This window comes from Schistocerca serialis, chromosome 11 (genome assembly GCF_023864345.2).
Source record: "Schistocerca serialis cubense isolate TAMUIC-IGC-003099 chromosome 11, iqSchSeri2.2, whole genome shotgun sequence".
Classification (NCBI taxonomy): domain Eukaryota; kingdom Metazoa; phylum Arthropoda; class Insecta; order Orthoptera; family Acrididae; genus Schistocerca; species Schistocerca serialis.
The window spans coordinates 105,962,118-105,973,249 of NC_064648.1; positions in this window are offsets into that span (position 1 = coordinate 105,962,118).

Genomic DNA, 11,132 nt, shown 5'->3' on the forward strand with positions numbered 1-11,132 from the left:
TCGTAGTGTGTCTGCCCACTACACTCATTAGTCGCGGCAGACAATCTTACCGAGTCCGGTAAGAGTTCGAGCAATGCGTGTGCATCCAGCACAGAAGAAGAAGTTCAATACCCGGACAGCCTTGACTATATAAAGATGGTATCGGTTCTTTCGGACATACCATCGGTGACCATGCAGCTCACTTAGAATGAAATGATAATTAAATGAAGACCCTAAGCTGTCGACAGACAGAGTTGTCCACAAGGTATTAATCAAACTGCTTTTGGGTAAAAAATGGCGCTACGAACACCCAACATCGATTTGTTGTAGACTCGTAGAACATATTCTGAGATCAAACTTAATGTGGTGTCTTGAACAGAATGACATTCTCAAAGCCAACAAGCATGTATTTCGAAAACATCGATGATGTGAAACCTTACTCACACTTTTCTCACATGACATATTGATAGCTTTCGATCAAGGCAAGAAGGAAAATGCAGTATTTGTTGATTTCCGAAAAGCATTTGACACAGTACCACACCTACACTTACTGTCAAAAGAACATTCGTATGGGGTAACAAGTGAAATTTATGACGGGACTGAGGACTTTTTGGTAGGGACGACACACCATGTTATCTTAGACGCAGAGTTATTGTCAGATGTTGAAGTAACTTCAAGTGCGCCACAGGGCAGTGTGCTGGAACCCTCGCTGTTGATGCTGTATATTAATGACCTTACAGACAATACTAATAGCAAAATCAAGCTTTGTGCTGATAATGCAGTTAACTATAATGAAGTACTATCTCAAAGAAGCTGCACTGATAGGATTTCTACGTGGTGCAAGGGTGGCAAATTGCTCTAAATGTTCAGAAATGTAAAATTTCAGACCACAAAATGAAGAACCGTATTGTCCTATTACTCTAATATAATGAGTCACTGTTGAAGTCGGCCGACTCATACAAAAAGCTGGGTGTAACATTTCGTAGGGATATGAAATCGAATGATCAGATAGGTTCAGTCATGGGTAAAGCAGGTGGTGGACTTCAGTTTACTGCTAGAATACTGGGGAAGTGCAGTCAGTCTTCAAAGGAGATGGCTTACGAATCACCTGTGTGACCAGTTCTAGAATACTGCTCAAGTGTGTGCGTGAACCGTACTGAGAAGGGCAGCACGAATGGTCACAGGTTTGTTTCATCCGTAGGAGAGTGTAACAGGGGTACTGAACGTTCTGAATTGCAAGGCTCTTGATGACTATCCCGAGAAAGTCTATCAACAAAGTTTCAAGAACCGGCTTTAAATGATTACTCTAGGAATATACTACAACCCCCTACTTATTGTTCATATTGGGGTCGTGTGGGTAAGATTAGAATAATTACAGCACGCCCACAAGCGTTCAAACAATCATTCCTCCCGTGTTCCATACGTGAATGGAGCGGGAAGAAACCCTAATAACTGGTAGAATGGGACGTAACCTCTGCCATGCATCTCACGGTGGTTTGCAGAGTATATATGTAGATGTAGAAGGAGATTTTTGCCATTTTTCTGTCGTTTTAGGTGCTCTTGACCCCACTCAAATCTCCATCAATCGCTTGGCGGTGACAGTGGTCGCACGGGATCGCCGCGCGGTCTCAGGCGCCTTGTCACGGTTCGCGCGGCTCCCCCTCGTCGGAGGTTCGAATCCTCCCTCGGGCATGGGTGTGAGTGATGTCCTTAGCGTAAGTTAGTTTAAGTTAGGTTAAGTAGTGTGTAAGCCTAGGGACCGATGACCTGAGCAGTTTGGTCCCATAGGACCTTACCAAAAATTTGCAAAAAAGTTTTGGCGACAGTGCTGAGATATTTAGAAATCGTCACGTGTGATTTTATGTACAAGCGATGTCAGACGCTCAGCGGCGATATTTAAATATCGTGGCTAGATGACCAGAATCTGCCCATGACAGCAACATTTATGGAAACTCACATGTACATGTTCAGTTAAGAACAAGAGAAATTCTGGAAGGCGTACTTCTGGGAGACAGTGACTGTCAGTGAAGGAGGTATTTGCTGACGCCGGTACTTCGCAAAGAAACGGCGGCTGAGGGAATCTGTAATCGTGCCCACGCGAAGGCCAGACCAGAAGTTGAAAGAATGTTTGGAGTGGCGAAAAGGCGGTTTCCCTGTTTCAGTTTAGGACTCAGGATGAAAGTAAATCGTGGAGCAGTTATAATAGTTGCTGTTGTGGATTGGCAAGAGAGCCAACCCGGTTTTGAGAGGAAGCCGAAAGGCACGCGTTTTAGCTCGCACAGGCTGGCGTGAGGTCTGGAACAGGACAAGGAATTGAGACTAGCAAAAATAGTACGTATCTGTTGGAATACTTAACTTTAATCCATAATTGGTGAACATCGCTCTTGACGTTACATGTTTAACAGCATCAATAGTAACTGGTAATGACGCCTTGCTAGGTCGTAGCAAATGATTTAGCTGAAGGCTATGCTAACTATCGTCTCGGGAAATGAGAGCGTATTTTGTCAGTGAACCATCGCTAGCAAAGTCGGTTGTACCACTGGGGCGAGTGCTAGTAAGTCTCTCTAGACCTGCCGTGTGGCGGCGCTCGGTCTGCAATCACTGACACGCGGGTCCGACGTATACTAACGGACCGCGGCCGATTTATAGGCTACCACCAAGCAAGTGTGGTGTCTGGCGGTGACACCACAGTTCCAACATTTGTCTTCCACGATATGGCTGTCAATGCATCAGAGCGGCTACCTGAAATGATGACTACGTATTTGCTGGGAGAAGAGTGTGTGCAGAAATTCCTGCATCTGCAGAGCATGAAGACAACAGAGATAATTATGGCGTGAGGGAAGGCGTTCATTAACAATAAATGTATGTAAAAAGTTTTTGAAAAACTGAATAAATGTGAAAAGTTTCAATTTGAAAGGCAGATTTTCCTTCCCTTTCTCCTGGTTATTTAATTCCCCATCAGAAGAAGAACACCACGGATAATATTAAAAACTGCCTTCTACATAACAAATTGGTCTCAGAAAATTGATTAGATTGTATTAAGATATATACAAAACCCCACTTATAATAATCTACAAAGAAATTAAAACAGACTACATACCCCAAGGAAATGAAGGTAACAGCAGTCACAATGCAATGCGTGCGAAATTTATTGACAAGGTATGTATTGAACATTACAAGACTGGAAGAAATTTACAGTGTGTCAGTTGAAAAGTCTGATAATCTTTTAATTTCTTCAAGTTCTAATTCTTTAATTTCTTTACGTATTTCGAGGGTTTCCATTCTTATTTCATGTTCTGCAAGAGAGCACTATACTTTGATTTTATGTTCACGCTCGAGGCATGCAAATCTTTGATTCCCAAACTGGAATTTCTTATCGAGATTATTTTCTGTTCTTTCGCACTTGCAACGAGAGTCTGACACCGCAAGAGTGGTTTGAAAAGTTCTCGGAGTCACCACGAGAGGTCAGCCCTAGCGCAACGAGTTGTTCACGTGATATTCGTTGGGCTGTTGACGTCGTGGTGAATTTCTATGTCTTAAGCGTCGAAGTATTTGGTAACGTTCAATAGTAAGGTTTAATTAATATTCCTTACGGTAAATAAAGTTCTAGTTCCAACAGAACTGACAATGTGGTAGTCAAACCTACTAACGATGCCGGCACACGTTGCCTTTTCTTTCTACCCACAGGCATTAAGTCTTATGCCCACCTTTAATTCAAGCCGGCCAATACTTTTGATGAGATCTTGACGCCAGTTTAAGTTTAATATTTATGCAATATGGTTTAAAGTATTCTTCCATAGGCAAATAAGTTTGACCTTGTTGCACTAAAGAATCTTTTTTAATGAAAACTATAGCGTTTTGCGCGTTGTCACGCTGTATACAATGTAACCTTTGAGATATTATTCCTATCTAAGGTTAGGTAGCAGACTATATTTTGTAAATGCTTGACCTATATCGGTCAATAGTATATAAGTGTGTTGGCTGTGTCGTTGTGCACCCTGACACACCCTACCTTAAACATTAGGTACTTATTTCTTGGTAGTCTATGTGAGAATTTCACCAAGCTCATAATAATCCTCATCCTAAATAGTTAATAGCCTTGCAGGAAATATCCTAAACAGGTTATATCTGATTTTTTTTTTTCTTTATTGTATTTCGATTCCCCATCGGGGTGGGCTGGCAGCAGCATATGCGCTGCTCTTCAGCCAAAAGACATAGAACAAACAATAGAAGACATTTAAAAATAACAAAGGAGAGAATATGGCGAACATAGATATAAAAAAGGGGGAACATCATGGAAGGCAATAGACAAAAAACAGGGTGACCGTAAAATGGAGATAAAAAACTGTGAAAACTGTTTAAAAGTAGCACACACAAAAATTCACACACTGCAACAATTAAAAGAACACAAAGCACAGTATGACTGGAGCATAAAAGGTATCAACGGATGGCGTAGCACATAACAAACACTGACAGCGAACCTCAAGGCAGTACACAATTAAAATCACACCTCTTGACGCACAGGAGAAACATCACTAAACACAACACTGATGTGGCACGCTGACGATGGTCAAAACAGAGGATTGGCCAGGCGCAAGGAGATAAGGGAGACTGGAAGAAGGGAGGGAGGGGAAGAGATGGGGGAAATGAGCGGGGGGCGCGCTGAAGAGGGCCAGGTAGGGAGGGATGTGGGAAGGAAAGAGGCAAGTATGGGGTGCAGGGTCTCAGGGGAGGGGGGGAAGGAGGAAAATCCGCTCTGGGAGAAGGAGGGAAGAGGAAAAAAGGGGGCCATGGGGAGGTGGGGGGCGGGAACAAGGCCAGTTTATAGTTTGAAGGAAGGGTAGAAGTCACGGCGAAGTTCGTTAACCGGGAGGGGGAGGCGTTGGAAATTGCCCTGATGGAGGGTGTGGAGGTGGAGAGAGGGAGGGATACAGCGATAGAGGCGCGGCAACGGGCAGGGGGTGGAGAGGAAGGAGGAAACCAGAGGGTGGGGGGGATCAAGCCTGCGGACAATGTAAATGATGCGGAGATGTTGGTGTAACAGGAGGAGGTGGGGGAAGGGGATCAGTTCATACAGGAGCTGTGTGGGGGAAGGAAGGCAGATACAGAAGGCAAGGCGGAGCGCATGGCATTCAAGGATTTGGAGGACCTTGTAAAAGCGGGTGTGGGCGGAGCTCCAGGCAACGCTGGCATAACAGAGGATAGGACGGATGAGGGATTTGTATGTGTGGAGGATGGTAGAAGGATGCAATCCCCACGTCCGGCCAGATAGGAGTTTCAGAAGGTGGAGGCGGGAATGGGCTTTCTGCTGGATGGTCTGGAGATGAGGGGTCCAGGTGAGGTGTCGGTCAAGGGTGAAGCCAAGGTATTTCAGGGTGGGGGTAAGCTGCATGGGACGACCATAAAGGGTGAGGTAGAAATCATGGAGGCGAAAAGAGCGACTGGTGCGACCTATGATGATTGCCTGGGTTTTGGAGGGGTTGAGATGGAGGAACCACTGGTTACACCAAGTGGTGAACTGGTTAAGGTGGGTTTGGAGGGTACATTGAGACCGTTGAAGGGTAGGATAGAGAGCCAGGAAGGCGGTGTCATCAGCATACTGGAGAATTTGTACCGGTGGGGGTGGCTTGGCCATATCAGCTGTGTACAAGAGATAAAGGAGAGGGGAGAGGACAGAACCCTGGGGGATGCCAGCCGTGGGATAAAAGATACGGGAGTTGGAGTTGTGGAGGGTGACATAGGAAGGACGGTGCGAGAGGAAGGAAGCGACCAGACGGACAAAATTGAGAGACAGGGCGTAGGTTTAGAGTTTAAAGAGGAGCCCGGGATGCCATACACGGTCAAATGCATTTTGGAGATCAAGGGAAACAAAAATGGCGAAGCGATGGGAGTTGAGCTGGAGGGACAGAAGGTGAACAAGGCTGAGGAGTTGGTCTTCAGCAGAGAAGGAGGGTCGGAAGCCACACTGGGTAAGGGGGAGTAGGTGGTGTTGAGCAAGGTGCTGATGGATACGGTGGGAGAGGATGGATTCAAGGACCTTACTGAAGACGGAGGTGAGGCAGATGGGACGATAGGAAGAGGTTTGTTGGGTTTGAGGAATAAGAAGATGTGGGAGGTCTTCCACAGGTCAGGGCAGAAGCCAGTAGAGAGGATGACATTATAAAGATGGGCGAGGACAGTCAGGAAGGAATAGGGGCTTTCTTGAAGGTGACGGTAGGTGACACAGTCGTGACCAGGGGCTGTGTTGCGTTTGGAACGGAGGATAAGTTTAATTTCTCGTGCTGTGATGGGAGTGTTTATGTTGGAGGGGGGCAACTGCCCCAAGTACTGGAGACTAGGAGCAAGTGGAGAGACCGAGGTATCGGCACGTTCCATGACGGTGGGCAAAAGAGAATAATCAAAATGGGGATCATCGGGGATGGAGAAGACCTCGGAAAGGTGGGAAGTGGATGGCCTTACTGAGATTGTCAGGAAGGGGGCGATCGTTATGGAGAAGGGGGTAGTGGGGAGTGGAAAGGGAACCAGTAAGGCGATGGAAGGCGGAGGAGTTGATAGGGAGGGTGGTGTTGAGTCTTGTGCAGGTCTGGTGCCAGTGTCGGCGTTTCGTTGCTGTAATAAGGTTCTGTATGTGTCGCTGTATTTGCCGGTGGCGTTGGAGTGTATCCCTGTCACGAGTGCGCAGGAAGGAGCGATAGGGGCGGCGGGATTCACGGAGGAGGAGGACAGCCCGCAGAGGGAGAGTGGGACGGTGGATGGTTTTGGTAGGAACATGTGCCTCCACAGCGTCAGTAATTACCTTCTGAAGGAAGGACGAGGCGTGGATGATGTCGTCAGGATGGCGATACGTAAGAGGGTGGGTTTCGACCTGGGTGGAGACGGAGTCCCGGTAGGCATCCCAGTTGGCACGGCAATAGTCATGGACGACCTTGGTAGGGGGTGCAGGGTGCGGAGCCGGAGGGGGGCAGTGAGCAGACGTTATGGTGAGAAGGACAGGGAGGTGATCGCTACCTATGGGGTCAAGGACGGTAACAGCGATACACCCAAGGAGGTTGGCGGAGGCAATGACAACATGCTAAGGTCATCAGTCCCTAAGCTTACACACTACTTAACCTAAATTATCCTAAGGACAAACACACATACCCATGCCCGAGGGAGGACTCGAACCTCCTCCGGGACCGCGCCATCCATCACAATGCGAAAAATGTGGTGCAACTAAAACATTAATATTTCTTTACGTACTACACGAATATGTAATTAAAAATGGGGGTTCCTATTTTTAAAAAAACGCAGTTGATATCCGTTTGACCTATGGCAGCGCCATCTAGCGGGCCAACCATAGCGCCATCTGGTTTCCCCCTTGAAAATAGACAAGTTTCGTTCTTTGTAATTTTTTCGTTTGACGCTTATTTCGTGAGATATTTGGCCCAGTCACGATCAATGGACTACCCTGTATCACGAACGGTCGTACATATTATGTTTATAGTTAGTGTATGTTTGGTTAAGTTACTACAGGTTTCCTAAACACAACGTTGACCATCTGTGCGTAAAGTTATAAATGATGCCCTAAGCTTTACACACCCAGTCAGTTATAAATCCGTAGTAATGTAGTCCCATAGCATAACAACGTTAGTCAAATTTCGCGTTAACAAATTGATGTATTGCTCTCTGTATAATGGAAATTATGTCATTTCCACCTTGTCCTAACCCTGAGAAGTTCTCGCGTTACGGACATATATAACCTTGCTCACCCCCCACATGAGATCGTGTGGAACCATACAACATAGCGGTGATAATATGTGATTTTTAATGTAACAATCTGAACTTAACGTCTAAGTAAATTTCTTATCAGTTAATAAGGTGTCGGGTTACAGTTAACGCTCATCGGGATCCTATCTACTTAGTGCCTTGTTCTCTCACAAATTTACAGTTTAACATTATAGGTAATTTCCAAGTAGATAAGAAAAAGACAGCCAATGGCAGGCACCTCTGGTCCGCCGTCTCAGTACACACCCGCGTGCCGCAGTCAGTTGCGACGTAGCGTCCGCGATTAACCGACCGCTCTCCATGAAGTGGGGCCGGGGCTGTTCCTCAGCTGAGCGACGTAGCCTCACATGGCACCACGGTACTGTAGCGTTCTATGTTTGACCGTGCCTTGTTCTGGCATGTGTTAGTTTATTTTACGCTTCTGAAGAAGGCTAGATTAGTCTAGCTGAAACCTGGGTAAAGACCAGTAACATTTCGCAACTGAGGCGGATTTTTGACATATTAATTTATCACAGTTGCTGACAGGGCTGCAAAGTGTTAAAAATTCTTCGACTGGACTGTTTGTCGCCTGTAAACACGGGTCACGTCAGTGCTCTTTGAAGAGAGCTGTGGTGGTGACGTGGCTCTGTTGTTGTTCCGGCGCAATGATTTGCGAAGATGGAAAAAATCGAGATTCGAGCAGTGATGAAAGAAAGGTGTGAAAGCAAAGGACATTCGTGCCGACTTCCAGAATACACTGAGGGAGTTGGTCGGGAGAGATTAGGTAATGATCCGTGCAGTGGTCGGCCAAGATGTGTCACTACTCCAGAAATCATTGCAAAAGTGCACAAAGCAGGATCGCCGATTGAAAGGGCGTGAAATTTCTCACACTAGCCACATATCATCTGAAAGGGTATATCACATTTTACCTGAAGAATTAGATATGAAAAAAAATATATCTGCAAGATGGGTGCGGCGACTCTCGACGCTGGGTCAAAAACGCACGAGCCGGCCGGAGTGGTCTTGCGGTTCTAGGCGCTACAGTCCGGAGCCGAGTGACCGCTACGGTCGCAGGTTCGAATCCTGCCTCGGGCATGGATGTGTGTGATGTCCTTAGGTTAGTTAGGTTTAATTAGTTCTAAGTTCTAGGCGACTGATGACCACAGATGTTGAGTCCCATAGTGCTCAGAGCCATTTGAACCATTTGAATCAAAACACACGAGAATGGGCATATCGGAACAAAGTTTGGCCCATTTTAGGGGAAACGAACAAGATTTTTTGCATCGGTTTGTGATCACAGATCAAACCTGGGTGCACTACTATACCCCAGAGACAAAACAACCGTCAAAGCAGTGGAAACATGCTGATTCTCTGCCACCAAAGAAAGCAAAGACAATTCCTTTGGCAGGAAAGGTCATCATCTGTGTTCTGGGATGCGAAGGGGATTCTGTTTGTAGATTATCTCCCCACTGGGCAAACAATTACTGGAGAATACTATGCTAACCTCCTGGTCAAATTGCAACAAAAGCTACACTACAAAAGGCCAGGTTTAGCAAGGAAGGAAATCATCTGTCATCAAGACAATGCTCGCCCACTCACATGTGCCGTCGCCGTTGCTAAATTACGCGAACTAATTCACCTGATATGGCTCCGTCAGACTTCCATCTCTTCTGAAAATTGAAAATTTGTCTCAGAGGATGAAGATTCACTTCAAACGAAGAACTGATAGCCAGAGTTGACAACTAGTTTGCAGGCCTGGAGGAAACTCATTTTCGAGATGTGATGAAGGCACTGGAACATCGTTGGACCAAGGAGACTACACACCCTCGTATGACAGAATACTGGCTTGTGTGTTGCTGATCTACATTTAACTACAGGCTATTTTCAGTGCAAAATACGTAGCGTTGTGCTGTTACAGTATAGTTTGTACATTATTTTAGTATCGTTGTAACCAGCTCGACTAAACATCCCTTTCTTCGTTTTCATTTTCATTGTCATCCACGAGAGCAATAATTTCGCGTGAAGATACAGCTGTCTCCTCTTTTACTGATAATGTGAATGAACGGCAGCCTGTGTTATCCAAATCTGTATCAGAACAAGAACATAACGAATGGGGTTATAAAATATCTTCTAAACAGCAAAATTGGTTGCAAAAAACTGGCAGATCAGTGCACAAAAAAATTGTGGCTTCAGGAGCTCCACTTTCCATTACAGCCTTAGGAAATTACTGTCTCCTCTTCTACACATTTCAGCCTTGAAGAGTTCAGCCATCATTTTTGCTCCAGTTTACGTATCACATACATAATTAGACCTCGCCACGTGCAAATGCTTTGTTGATCCTTTTCTTATCTTTTTGGTAACACATTTTCAGGCTCTTCGAGTCACCATTTGCCGCGATGTTACGAGAATTAAAGTCAACAGCAACTTCTCTCCATGCCTTTACCTTGTTGGCCGCAATGGGTTTAATCTGAGTTTTCGTTTCTTTCCAGTTGTATCTTTGTACCGGTCTAACACAATTTACAGCAGCAAATCTTGCTTGTATTTAGGAAAAGTTTGATGATGTTTTTCCATTTGCTTGTCTCCACCGTTATAGCTCGACATCTTCAATAATAAATCCTGTGTATGTAAGATGTACGATGAATACAGGGTGTTTCAAAAAGAATGTACATATTACAAAGTATTATTTTGTGCAAACTATCGATCGCTGCTCCTCGGCTTGGCTATTGGAGCAAGGAATACAGAGACTAGTTTATGTTAATAGCTGCTAGATGTCAGTTGTCTTCTGTTTTGCTTGGTAACCGACATATGTTTAAAATTGCTACTCCGCAGCAGAAATCATTTTGTGTTCTCGAGTGCAGTTCCGTGATTACAGTGAAAAGACGTTTCAGCCTGAGGTACCAAATTGATCCATCCGAATGGGCGGAACTTTCGCAGATGGCATCGACAGTTTCTAGATACAGGATTTGTATGTAAAGGAAAGAGTCCTGCCTGCTGTCATGTTCATGAAGAAAATGTTGCACAAATTCATACTACTTTGCAATCTAGTCGTTCAAAATCAACTCATCGTGCTAGTCGGGAGTTACAACTGCCTACAACAACCACTTGGCGTGTTTTGAGACGTCGGTTGGTTGTGTTGTTATACAAGTTACAGCCGTTACAAGCTCTGCGTCGCGACGACAAACGCAAAAGTGTGGCATTTTGAAAACGAGATTCTTTATGCTACTGACAATTATAACACTTTCGCATAAGACATTGTGTTAAGTGAAGAAGCGACTTTTCATGTTAGTGGTCAGGTAAACAAACACGACGTTCGAATTTGGGGCCTACAGAACCTATAAGCAGCCATTGAACATGTACGAGACTCGCCCAAAGTCAATGTGTTTTGGGCGATATCCCGATCATCTGTTCGT